The 12,388-nt window shown below is 37.0% G+C and overlaps 1 protein-coding gene across 2 annotated transcripts in view; it reads right to left on the bottom strand.

Moving 5' to 3' along the window:
- The window catches only part of MRTFB (myocardin related transcription factor B), a 210,559-nt gene that overhangs the window by 122,657 nt on the left and 75,514 nt on the right, over positions 1–12,388 (bottom strand). The window lies entirely within an intron of this gene.

The following is a 12,388-nucleotide window of genomic DNA, read 5'->3' as shown; positions in this document are numbered from 1 at the left end:
GGGGTGGTCCCTCAGCCTGGCCTGCACCCTCTTGCAGTCCGGGATCCCTCGCTCTTTACTGCCCGCCTGCTCGCTGCTCCTTACTGCTTAGCTTGCTGCTCTTTACCGCTGCCACTGAGGCAGGAGATTCTCCCGCCACTGCAGCTGTGCTCGCCAGCCATGAGCCCGGCTTCTGGCTGAGCGGTGCTCTCCCTGTGGGAGCACACTGACAACCAGGGAGAAGCTCCTGTGTTGAGCATTTGCCCCTTGGTGGTCAGTGCACATCATAGTGACCGGTCGTTCTGGTCATTCCGCCGTAATGGTTGCTTAGGCTTTTATTATATAGATTGCACTTTTAAAAGAATGTTTTTTATTCATTCACTGGTATAAAGTGCTATATGTGAATTATGAAAAATGCAAACTATAGAACAAAAAGCAGGTGGAGTAGTGTATATGTATGTAAATTGCCAAAAATAATTTGATATAATTCATTCCAGGGCATTCTTCTCCCTATGCATAGGCTTCCTGTTTTGGAGGGAGGTGTAGAGGTTGATGGGAGGATATAAAGAGAATGGTTAGCTGCACTCATGATAAAGCTTCAATTTTACTCCTTGTTTTTTAACTTACTATAACCATATAGTCTTGACAAGAAAATTTCCATTAATACACATGTGAGAATAAAAATAAAGTCTTTAGTATCTATTCTAAAGGCTGACTCTTTTGCTTAGTTGAATCAAATTCAAATACGGAGACAAAAACCATTTCTTAATTTAATATTTCTGTAAAGAGAAATTAATATCTAGTCAGTTCTTTATTAATGCAGAATGGATTCTGCTGATCAGTGAGACCTTTCCTCCTTGATGATCCCCACTACCACCAAAATGATGACTTTTTGAACCAACTTACTAACTATGCCATTGGCTCCAAGTGAACCAAGAGTAATAACACACAACGCAGGAGCTGCCCCTTGGTGGTCAGTGCGCTCCCATCGTGGGAGTGCCATTCAGTTGACTGACCAGTGCCAGAGGCAGTGCTCACAGCTGGCGAGCGCTGCTGGGGCGGCATGAGCCTCTCCTGATTGGGACTGACTGGGCGCAAGCCCGCAGCAGGCCCAGCAGGGCTAAGATGAGTGGTAGATCAAACAAGAGCCACACAATTTTTAGCACATTAAATAACTATATGTGATCAATTACTAAGCAACTTATTATTTCACATTTGTTGACATTTTATTTTACTAAGAGATCTCTGAAATATTCTGGGTTTCTGACAAGTTATTACATTATATATATAATAAAATGAGTTTTACTTTTACTACTAATTTTGAGAGGCTTGGTTGAGATCATATATCAATTTACTTGCCTGTGTTTGATTTTTAAATTTGTTCAAAACATATTATAATCCTACAATGAGATATCAAATCATAAGAAATTTTTCACTGTGTAAGGACTCTTCCAATAGCTAAAACTTTGCACATTCATCCAAAGGATTAACTCATTGAAAGGAAATGTGCAAAGAAGGAAGCAAACCATACAAAATTCCCCAATAAACCCAATCCTTCAAACGAGGAATGGTATTCACCTCTGGAACTTCATACATGCAACGCACAGACTCAGATAACCATGAGGCTGCAGCATTTAAGGCCAACTATAAACCAAATAAGTCCTAATTACCCATTTCCTTAAGTTGTCTAGGCTCCAGAGCTCTTGGGTTCTGACCTTCTCATTTATTTTTAGGAGTATATTTTTTTTTAAAAAAGAAATATATAATAATACACAGTAAAATATTTTAGACTATTCAGATTAGTTGAAAACAACTTATAGATCTGCCCCCACCCCAGTAACCATAAAGCCTCATCTAAACAACTGCCATCACACCAAGATTTCAAAGATTATCCTACCACACTAGAACTGTTTCTGTTTTCACATATTCCAAAGCTCACTGTTAGACAAGTAATCATATTTGCATGTATGCTTGTTTTGTAAAAAATCATTTCTGAATTTAGTTTACTTCTTTGTTAAATAATTATGTTAATAATGAAAAATTTAATTTAGTAGTATGGTTATGATATAGATTTCCTGGAATCAAAAACAGAAGTAATTTAAAAGACAACTCACAGCAAGAAATTTCTTTCAACATGACAAATTAACTGTTTTATCACTTCAAAATACCAAAAGTCTTCAGTATAGTACTTATCATATACATCAAATGTCTTAAAAGAGTCTCAGCAACCATATCTACTATCCTAATCTCTTCAGAACAAGTACATAAGGAGAAAAATCTGTAAATCAGTTCTCGATGACAGAACGTTTGTTTAGGAGTTTACCAAATGGAATGACCTTGCTGGAATTCCTTCAAGCAGCCTGTGAAAATGTCAGAACGGAGTCTGTTTTGGAGGTCATAGTCCCTAGAGAGCTCTGAGTTTTGGCCTGTTTGTCTTTTCACATGCTTTAATATTTGAAAATCATTCCTTGTAGACACTGACTGATGCCCAGGGAATGCTAGGATTGTGGGAACTGGCAGTACCAACAAGAGAGACGAACTTCATGGGAAATCAGTGCCTACTACATTTGCCTTCTCAGCTCTCATCAGATAAGTTGCTCTTCAAATGTTATGAAGGCATACAGTGAGACATTAAGAAATTGCATGTCATTCTGACGTCTTAAAAAATAAAAGAACTTGTGGAAAATGGGGGCAAAATTACAAGGATTATTGAAAGAAACACTAAGTTATAAAACACCATGGCGGAACCCTGAAAAACTATATTCACTTAGTATGAATTGAAATGTTGCATTTTCAAAACATACATACTAATAAAAAAGTTATAGTGTGCTAAATATATGTCCACATTGTCCTAAATACTTGACTTGTATGAACTCATTTAATCCTCATGGCGACCCTAAGAAGCAGGTATTAGTATGATCCCTGTTTTGCAGATGAAGAATCGAGGCAAAGAAAAGAAACTGAATTTGTCTAAATTCACATAAGTAGTGATGTTTTAGCCAGGATCCAGACTCACACAGGGTGGCTCCAGAGTTGGTGCTCTCCATCACTGTGCCGCTTCATGGTACATTTCCATCAAGCATGTAATGCTGACTGACTGGAACATGGACTAGTGATGTGCTACTTACTATAAATGCTTTATTTCATTTACCCCCGCCCCCAATAACCTATGTGGTACATCTAACGATTCCTATTTATAGATGAGAGACAGGATCTGTGTGGCCTGACACCACATACTTAGAGCGATGGAACAGGCTCTAGGCTTGACTCTGCAGCCCTCTTTAAAACTAGGTTTCCCTTGCTCTCAGTTATTGGTAAGAATCATCTCTAAATTAATTTTCTGTATATAGTTGAGGGAATTACTTTCAAAGACCTATGTGTTCAACAATTTTATGAGACTATTCTAAATTTTAAATTGCCAATATTATACTAGAGGCTTAAAATTTAAGAATTATTTTAAGGTAACTGACACATGATCATTCAATAAATTTTTTTCTACTCTTGAATTTTTTTTAATACTTTGGGAGAATTGAATATTCTGATATGTAAACTTTTCTTTTATATATGACCTGATGTGGTTTGATTAAGTAGTCCAATTGATAAACTTCTTAACTGCTCTGTCGGAATCTAGGCTTCTGTCAAAGAGGGTCTCCTATTTTGTGGCCATAAATCTCAGATTTGCAGAGTGCTGACTAATTCTAACATTAGTTAGTTCTTAAACTTAGCCTACAAGAAGCAATTGCTTTTCTTGTTATATCTTTATTAAACAGAGAGGTCATATGTCAAAAATTTAAGTTGGTAAAACAGACACCCAACTATTAACATTTTCTTAATGAAAGTAATAACATAAATGACCAACAATTACATAAATAATTTGGGCTTAAAAAAAAGCTAAAATACTGTCTTTAAACTAATAATCTAAAGCTATTATAAAAATGTTAACACATACCTGCCAACCCTTGAAAACCATGAATAGGAAGATATGGCATATTCTAAATTAGATACATTATTTTTTTTAATGTTTTATTGATTTTTTACAGAAAGGAAAGGAAAGGAATAGAGAGTTAGAAACATCAATGAGAGAGAAACATTGATCAGCTGCCTCCTGCACACCCCCTACTGGGGATGTGGCCGCAACCAAGGTACATGCCCTTAACCGGAATCGAACCTGGGACCCTTCAGACCGCAGGCCAATGCTCTATCCACTGAGCCAAACCGGTTAGGGCTAGATACATTATTTTTTAGGATAACACAATTTCAGTCAATTTCTCTTTCCTTTTCAATATGGGGGAATGTCTGACTAATTGAGTGAGCTGGCATGTATGTTTAATAATATATCTGTGAGGAATGAATTAAATAGCGACATTACTAATTCCTACCTTTGGAAAATTCCATCGGTTAACTGAGATGGAAGCTATCTTCTATTCTTTCTGTTTCTGCTGCCCAATGGATAGCACAAGGCAAGTGATAATGCGATATAAGAACACATGATGCAATGAGGGAGGGCAGCCAGAGAAAGACACATGGGCTGAAAGCTACCACACGGGTATTACAATAAGCATACCGTGACACAGAGAGCTTCTGAAACTTACCCATGCTCACAGACTGAGTCAGCAGAGGAGACTGGAGTCCTGACTCCCAAAAGACTATACTTCCTGTTAATAATAGTGAGGGCAGCAGGTGAGGGTAGTCAACAATATGGATTATTTAAAGGAGTTAGAAAAACATTGACTATGATATTTACTCATTAGTGTGGGTGATTATTAACTACAAAACCAAGATAAAATTCCAATACATTTGTTATTTCAACGTATTTGTCTTGTTGCTTTCTGTCACAATAATACTTTATTACTCATGTCTTAAAATAAAATAACAAAGGAAGAAAAATAATCATGGATCACTTTTTCCCCAGTACATGCCCTATATCTATCCTTTCTCTTCCTTTTTAGCTAGAAGAGGTGATTGGGGTTGGGTTAGATGGCTGACATAAGTAAAAAAAGCACTAACTTAATTTTAACAAAGTCTCTTGGCTCAGCACAAGGTCTGATTCAATTACTCAACTATAAATTAATTATTCAATTCCAAGTAGCCCTAAAATGTCTAAGGAGCTAGGGGATTATAGTTGAGTAATATTTATTAACTAATCATTTATATTTTATATGTTACCGTTTAAAATTGCTTTCTGAGAAACAGGAGACTGGTAACTCTAGAAAAGCTTTGTATAAATTTCAGGAAAACATTTTTATAAGTTTAAGATAATGTTGTCTCATGTTGGATTAAACTGCTAATTATTATGTTCTAAATCTTACTTTTAATATAAATGTTAATTGCTGACTTTCTAAGGATATTTCTGCAAGAGTACACAGTTTAAAGACTGAATAAGTAACTCAAAATGAGGCTTTAGGGTGTTACATAACTGGGACCTATGGTCTTGCTGATGCACTTTTGAAGCTGTAAGCTTCATCTACCCTCTCAATGATAACCAAAACACACCTATGTTAGTGTTCTGAACATGCCAGCTACAAATGGCAGGCTGTAAATTAATGCCCACCCCCTCTCTCCCTCATCACACACACACACTGCTTGGGTGTGTTCAGCATGCAGTGAAGCAAACTAAATCCTCAGTAACAACAAAACTACCTACATAAGAAACCCAGAGTAGGTGAGAGAAGGTGGACAGGGTTATAGGTACTTATTTACATTGTGAAATAAAACATGCTATTTAATAGCAGGCTTTATGAAGCCCATTTTGAAAGGCAGCACCTCACCTTTAAACTACTTATATGGCTTTTTTCCTTCAGAAAGGATCAATAGATTGTCACTAACAAAAACAGTATGAGAGCTGCCACAATTAATCGAGAACTTCATTTTGCAGTTGTCAGGAGGTTCAGAGTTGGCTTTTAAACTTTATCCTTGTGGTTAGTATAAGTCCTAAAGCCTAATTTTCAAAAAATATTCAAAACGAACTACAGAAAATATTTAAATATATTTATCTTCTAAGTGTAAATATTCTTAAGTAACTCCTGAAAACAGAAAAAGAAATCATCTAAATGTATCAGAATATTTATTAATATCTTTGAGAATTATTTTAAATATTCAAGATCCTAAATATGTTAACAGTAAAGCCAACGACAAGACAATTTTATAGAAAATTATTCATTTTTATTACCTCCAGTTGTAGAAAGGGAAAGCAAGAATCCATAGTTCCCTATCTTGGCTTTTTAGCCTCTAATTATTTCGCTCCCATTTATGACACTACTAGAGGCCTGGTGCACAAATTTGTGCATGGGTAGGGTCCCTTGGCCTGGCTGGCAATCAGGGCCGATCGGGGGGGGGGGGGGGCAGGGAGGGGGGGGAAGGTGGGCACGGCCTGCTGGGGGAGGGACCGCAGGAGGTTGGCCCCAGCAGCAAGCTAAGGCACGGCCAATTCCGCGAGGAATCAGGCTCCCTCCTCCCTCCTGTCTGGGTCCGGGGTACGGGTGAACCAGATTTGGGGCTGTCAGGGCCCAGCAGCAAGATAACCAACAGCCGATTCTGTGAGGATTCGGGCTCCCTCCTCCCTCCTGTCTGGGTCCGGGGTGCGGGTGAACCAGATTCAGGGCTGTCAGGGCCCCAGCAGCAAGTTCTGGGTCAGTGCGCATCATAGCTACCACCTGGTTGTCCAGTCATTCCGGTCGTTCGGTGGTAACGGTCACTTAGGCATATATATATATATGTGTGTGTGTGTGAGAATTTTATGCCTAGTTGTCTGCTCCAGAGAAAAATAGGTATATCCTCTCTTTCCCTCACCTATCTCCATTAGGCCATACCAGCTCCTGTAACAGGGTTGTGCTCAAGACAAATGCTCATCACCTGTGGACTGCCTGTAAGCCTAACAAGTTAATGAGGAGTGGGGAAATGTTCTCAAAGTAAAACCAAAAGAAAAGACCCACTGTAAACATATGTCATTTTTTCCATGGTACAAGGCAGGCAGTTTTTTTGGCTGGGTGAGGCAAAGTTCATCTGTTTGCAAATGTATTAATCCCTATTGGAGCCACCATGTATTTCCTTGTGCAACACACTTTTGAATAAATTATTTTCTTTCTACTAAGAACAAGATATGGTCTAAAATTATTCAGTGTGATACATTTAATGGATGAAAATCTTAGGAAAAAAAATTTCAACATGGGACTATAAGTTCAAAAATCTAACAACTGTAGTAACTAGTAATACCAAAGTTTAAAATAAGAATAACAAACAGTCTCTCCTCTTCACTGAGGCCTAAAACATGCTATTTCATAATAAATACAGTTTTAAAAAGCCAGTTAACTTAGGGAGAGGAAGGTGGCAGATGCTTATTTTCCATGTACTTGACACTACTGACAGCTGGCCTGTGTTATATCTGTGGCCATGTTAACATGATTGAACCTCATCTTCAGAGACATACCAAGAAGTACTGAAATATCAAAGTTTTATAAAAGGGGAATCTATATCCTCTTACTATATGATACTGCTGGCCATGACTTAAAAGCTTAATTCACCAACCAGCATAGATTAGTCTTGCAAATGGCCTCATGAATGAAAAGCTGCTTCTTCATGATCTCATCTAGGTGTGGATCCTGGCAAAGGAGCCGCAGCTCTTTCAGGTATATTGTCTCCATCAACTTTGCCTTTCCCTCCTTTTATAAAGCTACACTCAATCCATAGCACCTGAGCTTTTCCTATTTAAACAATAAAAGAACTAACTGTCCCCCTGACTGATTTCCCGCATCTGAAGGAATGTTAACACATTGCGGACCAGTAGTTTTATTGCTAGCTCTACCCAGTGGCCAGATAAGTTTCTATTGAACGAAGACAAAAAACGTTTTACATAAATGTTAAAGGCACGCTTTAAAATTAAGTACCCATTGCATTTTGAAGTTATTTATTACATGTTCTTACAAGCTAATATCTATTAAAATATGATTGGCCACAAGCCTTAGAAAACACGAGAATTCTCGTGATCCGGCTGCAATGTGTTAATATTGAAATATGAAAATTAGGCTAATGTGTATAAACTGTCAAAACAAAGCTCAACATCCATGTGTATGCACTGTCTTAGTAAAGGTACATTTATTTATGCATTTCTGTATATCCACTTTCTTTTATGAAGGACTCACTTGTTGGTAAGTTATTAACTGCCTAAATGGTTGCCTTACTTTTGAAGTGCCACTAACTAGTATTATTTTGGCCACGTTCAAGGGTAAAGGAAACCCTAGTTTATCTTTACTAAACATCTTTCATGTTTAGTCCAGTAGTGGGAATATTCTGCCACTCCACTACCACTGCCAACATAAATATTAATAAAAAATAAGGGGAGATCCTGGAATCATTACTTAAATGTCAAGTTCATGTTCCTTGTTAAGTTTATTTATAAAATTTTTGGTGACATAATCCTTCTACACACAAAGCCAAAATTGAAATGTCGTCATTTATCCCCAACAGAAAAGAAAATAATTCTAACAAGTGAAATTCAAATACTTAGGAATAACAATAAAATACAACCATTAAGAAAATATCTAATCTGACTATTTCAAAATATTTAAACCATATTTTGTATTAATTAATTTTAGGCTAATACCTACATTTTGAATATGATATGATTTAAACAAGGCATTAAGAAGACCTAAAAAGTGAAGAATAAACTTGAAAAATTCATTAAGGTAAAAAAGTTATGGTTCTTCTATTTATATGTTATTTGATGTGGTTCTACTGTATTTACCTAACTGCATTAAAAACTTAAGACTTCTGATAGCTGTACAAGGATTCCATTTATGCTTTGTAATATATACACAAATTAGGTTAACATATCATAAACCTAAAAGTACTGTATGCCCAAATATAAGGTAAGGATTTTAACTTCCTGAAGTCAGTTGTTAGAAAAAAGGAGATTCTCTCATACTTGAGTCCTTACATAGTATCTCATAAGATGCTCTTTCATTTACTTAATATTAAACAAAAAAGTATTTGAGAAAAATGCATTAGCTATGGAAAACAATATGGAGGTTCCTAAAAAATTACGAAAAGAGTAAAACATTTATTTGTAAAGGTATATGTAACCCTGTGTTCATTGCAGCATTATTCACTGTAGTATATTTCAACACATGGAAACAATGGAAGTGTCCTATAGATGACTGAATAAAGAAGATGTGGTACATATATACAATGTGATAATACTCAGCCATAAGAGAAGATGAAATACTGCCATTTGTGACAACATGATTGATCTTGAGACTATCATGCTAAGCAAAATAAGTCAGACAAAAAAAGTCAAGAACCACATGATTTCACTCATATGTGAGATATAAAACTGAAAGTAACAAATGAACAAACAAGACAAATAAACAAACAAAAACTCATAGACACAGACAGCAGTATGGTGCTTACCAGAGAGAAAGCGGATTGGGGGAGAGGTAGTTAAGGGGGTCAAATATATGGTGATGGAAGGAGATCTGACTTTGGATGGTAAACACACAATGCAATCTATATTATAAAAGGCCTGTGGCCGTCACGCCCTAACACAGAATGACCGAACAACCGGTCACGAGGAGGTGCTGGAGTACCTCTCGGTCCCCCGACCCGGCCCGTGAGCCACTTGCAGCGGCGAGGCAGGGCGGGCTCACGGGGCTTGCATAGGGCTGGTGGGGCTCGCGCCGGGCCCGTGGCTCGTGCAGGGTGGGTCTGGGGTCCCGCTGGCGTGGCGGGTCTGGGTCTTGCTTGATTTCACATGCTGGGCCTCTAGTATACAGATGATGTGTCACAGAATTGTACATGTGAAACCTAAACAATTTTATTAACCAACTAGAGGACCGGTGCACGAAATTCGTGCACTTGGGGATGGGTGGTCCTTCAGCCCAGCCTGTGCACTCTAGTAGTTCAGGAGCCCTTGGGGAATATCTGACTGCCATGGAGGCGGGAGATGCTCCCATCACTGCCACTATGCTTGCCAACCGTGAGCCCGGCTCCTGGCTGAGCAGCGCTCCCCCTGTGGGAGCACACTGACCACCAGGGGGCAGTTCCTGCATTGAGCGTCTGCCTCCTGGTGGTCAGTGCGTGTCATAGCAACCGGTCATTCTACCATTCAGTCAATTTGCATATTACCTTTTTATTATATAGATGTCACCCCAACAAATTCAATTCAAAAAATGTTTTTAATCAACTTCATTAGAAGCTGGTTTTAGAACTTTAACAGAAATACCTTAATAGAATTAACCTTTTGCACTGGGATGTCGAGTGTGTCTCGACACGGTTAGCATTAGAATAAAGGAATAGAGAAAAAAGCAAGCGAGTGCAAAGGGTTAAAAAAAAAAAAGTGGGGAAAAATCAACACATTAATTATTCCTAAGTTATAACCTTAAAATTAAAAGTGTTGGATGTTGTTACAAAGACTTTCAAAACTGCTTTAAAAAAAGTAATCAAATAGCATTTTCTCAGAAAAAAAAAACACAAGTTAACAGTTGCTAATTGAGGGGAAGCAACTGGTGGCTAAGGTGACCTATTTTTCACTGTTTACCAATTTGTACCCTTTAGTTTTTAAACTCTGTGAATGCATTACTACTAAAAAAAAGGGGGGGATTAAATTCAGAAACAGAAACTACAGCCCCATAAAATGTAAATCACAGATAAAACTTGAGTAATTATGTTGCAGTGGTTCTCAACCTTACTAATGCCGCGACCCTTTAATACAGTTCCTCATGTTGTGGTGACCCCCAACCATAAAATTATTTTCACTGCTACTTCATAACTGTAATTTTGCTACTGTTATGAATTGTAATGTAAATATCTGTGTTTTCCGATAGTCTTAGGCGACCCTGCTAGCGGTTCTGTTGAGAACCGCTGCTGTAGAGCCTAAGACCATCGGAAAACACAGATATTTACACTATGATTCATTAACAGTAGCAAAATTACAGTTATGAAGTAGCACCGAAAATAATTTTATGGTTGGGGGTCACCACAACATGAGGAACTGTATTAAAGGGTCGCGGCATTAGAAAGGTTGAGAACCACTGTGTTAAGAGAGATCATGAATATATAAGACACATACAAAAAAATAAAACAAAAAAACTGCAGGCCCACTGTTTTGTAAATGGTACCTGTGGTTTATACATAAAATCTTCAGTGTCAGATTATGCATGCATTCAACAACTGCTGTAATTTAAACAAGAGAGACAGAAATGAAGATGCACCCTGGATTTTCATGCTACATTGATGATACAAAGAGGTTCTACTGATGATAAAAACACCACAAAGATTCATGGATAGAGTTTGAGCAAGATGGTTTTATAAAATATGAGCATGGATAAAGCAATTCTTCTATATTAATGTACTGCTTCATAAAATGTTAATTAAATTATATATATGTAACTAAATTAAAAAATTAAAACTTTTACCATTTCATCAACCTCCCTAAAAGTTTATAAGGGGAGACCACCTTGTATTTGAGTTTACCTTATATTCAGGCATACATATTCAAGAGAACGTTCTTATAAGATAATGTGGTGAGCTGAATCAAGTAAATCTTCACAGAATATAAACTTATTTCACACACTTCAGTTCTCTCCTCTACTACATATGACCATACATATAACCATCTTCTTAAGCAATTGTATATTAGGATAATTTTATAACCAATCAACCCTCTTGTTTTGCAGGTAATAATTTAAACATTATTACACTGATCCAAGTGTACTGTGTAAGTTTGATCACATTTTGTCACGTTTCAGAAAATGTGGTTATTCTCTCTCAGACACTAAGATAAAGCTAGGCCTTTAATTGATGGAAGTTTCTAAAGCCATCATCTATCTGTCATCCACAGCCTCATGAAGGCTTTGAGAGCACCTTAGCCAAAATATTGCTGTGTACCAATTAAACTGCACAAGAGTTGTGCCTAACAACAAGTATCAGATATCATATTGAAGGGAGAACAAGTTATACTCCAAAGACATATACTAAAAAACTATGCATAGTAGCATATATCTTTTATCCATTTTCCTGAATAAGATAAGGTCAATAATGAAAAGAATTGGGAAATAATCAGAACCCAGAAAATAAATAACAAGGAAGTGTTGTATAGGAAACCAGTTTTATTTCTTCTGGCTTTTAAAAGTGAAATTAAAAAAATATATTTGCGAATATAACACTCATCAGAACTGAGGAAAGCACAGTAAATCCAGTTGAAATTCTTAATCCCGCACTTTTAATATGCATACTTATTAAGTGTGTTTGCAAATTTTAATAGTTTATATTTGCTAGTTTTATGTTTTAAGTATTAAGAGTAAGTTATATCATTTCTATTAATTTACGTTAAAAATTGGCAGTATTGTGTTTTTGGAAACTCTGAGATGTCTCTGTAATCAATGAAAATTTCCTGAACAGATAACAAATTAATAGA

Source organism: Cnephaeus nilssonii, assembly GCF_951640355.1.
Source record: "Cnephaeus nilssonii genome assembly, chromosome: 2".
Classification (NCBI taxonomy): Eukaryota; Metazoa; Chordata; class Mammalia; order Chiroptera; family Vespertilionidae; genus Cnephaeus; species Cnephaeus nilssonii.
Note: the sequence above shows the minus strand (reverse complement) of the source record. Positions and strands in the feature narration are given on the sequence as shown.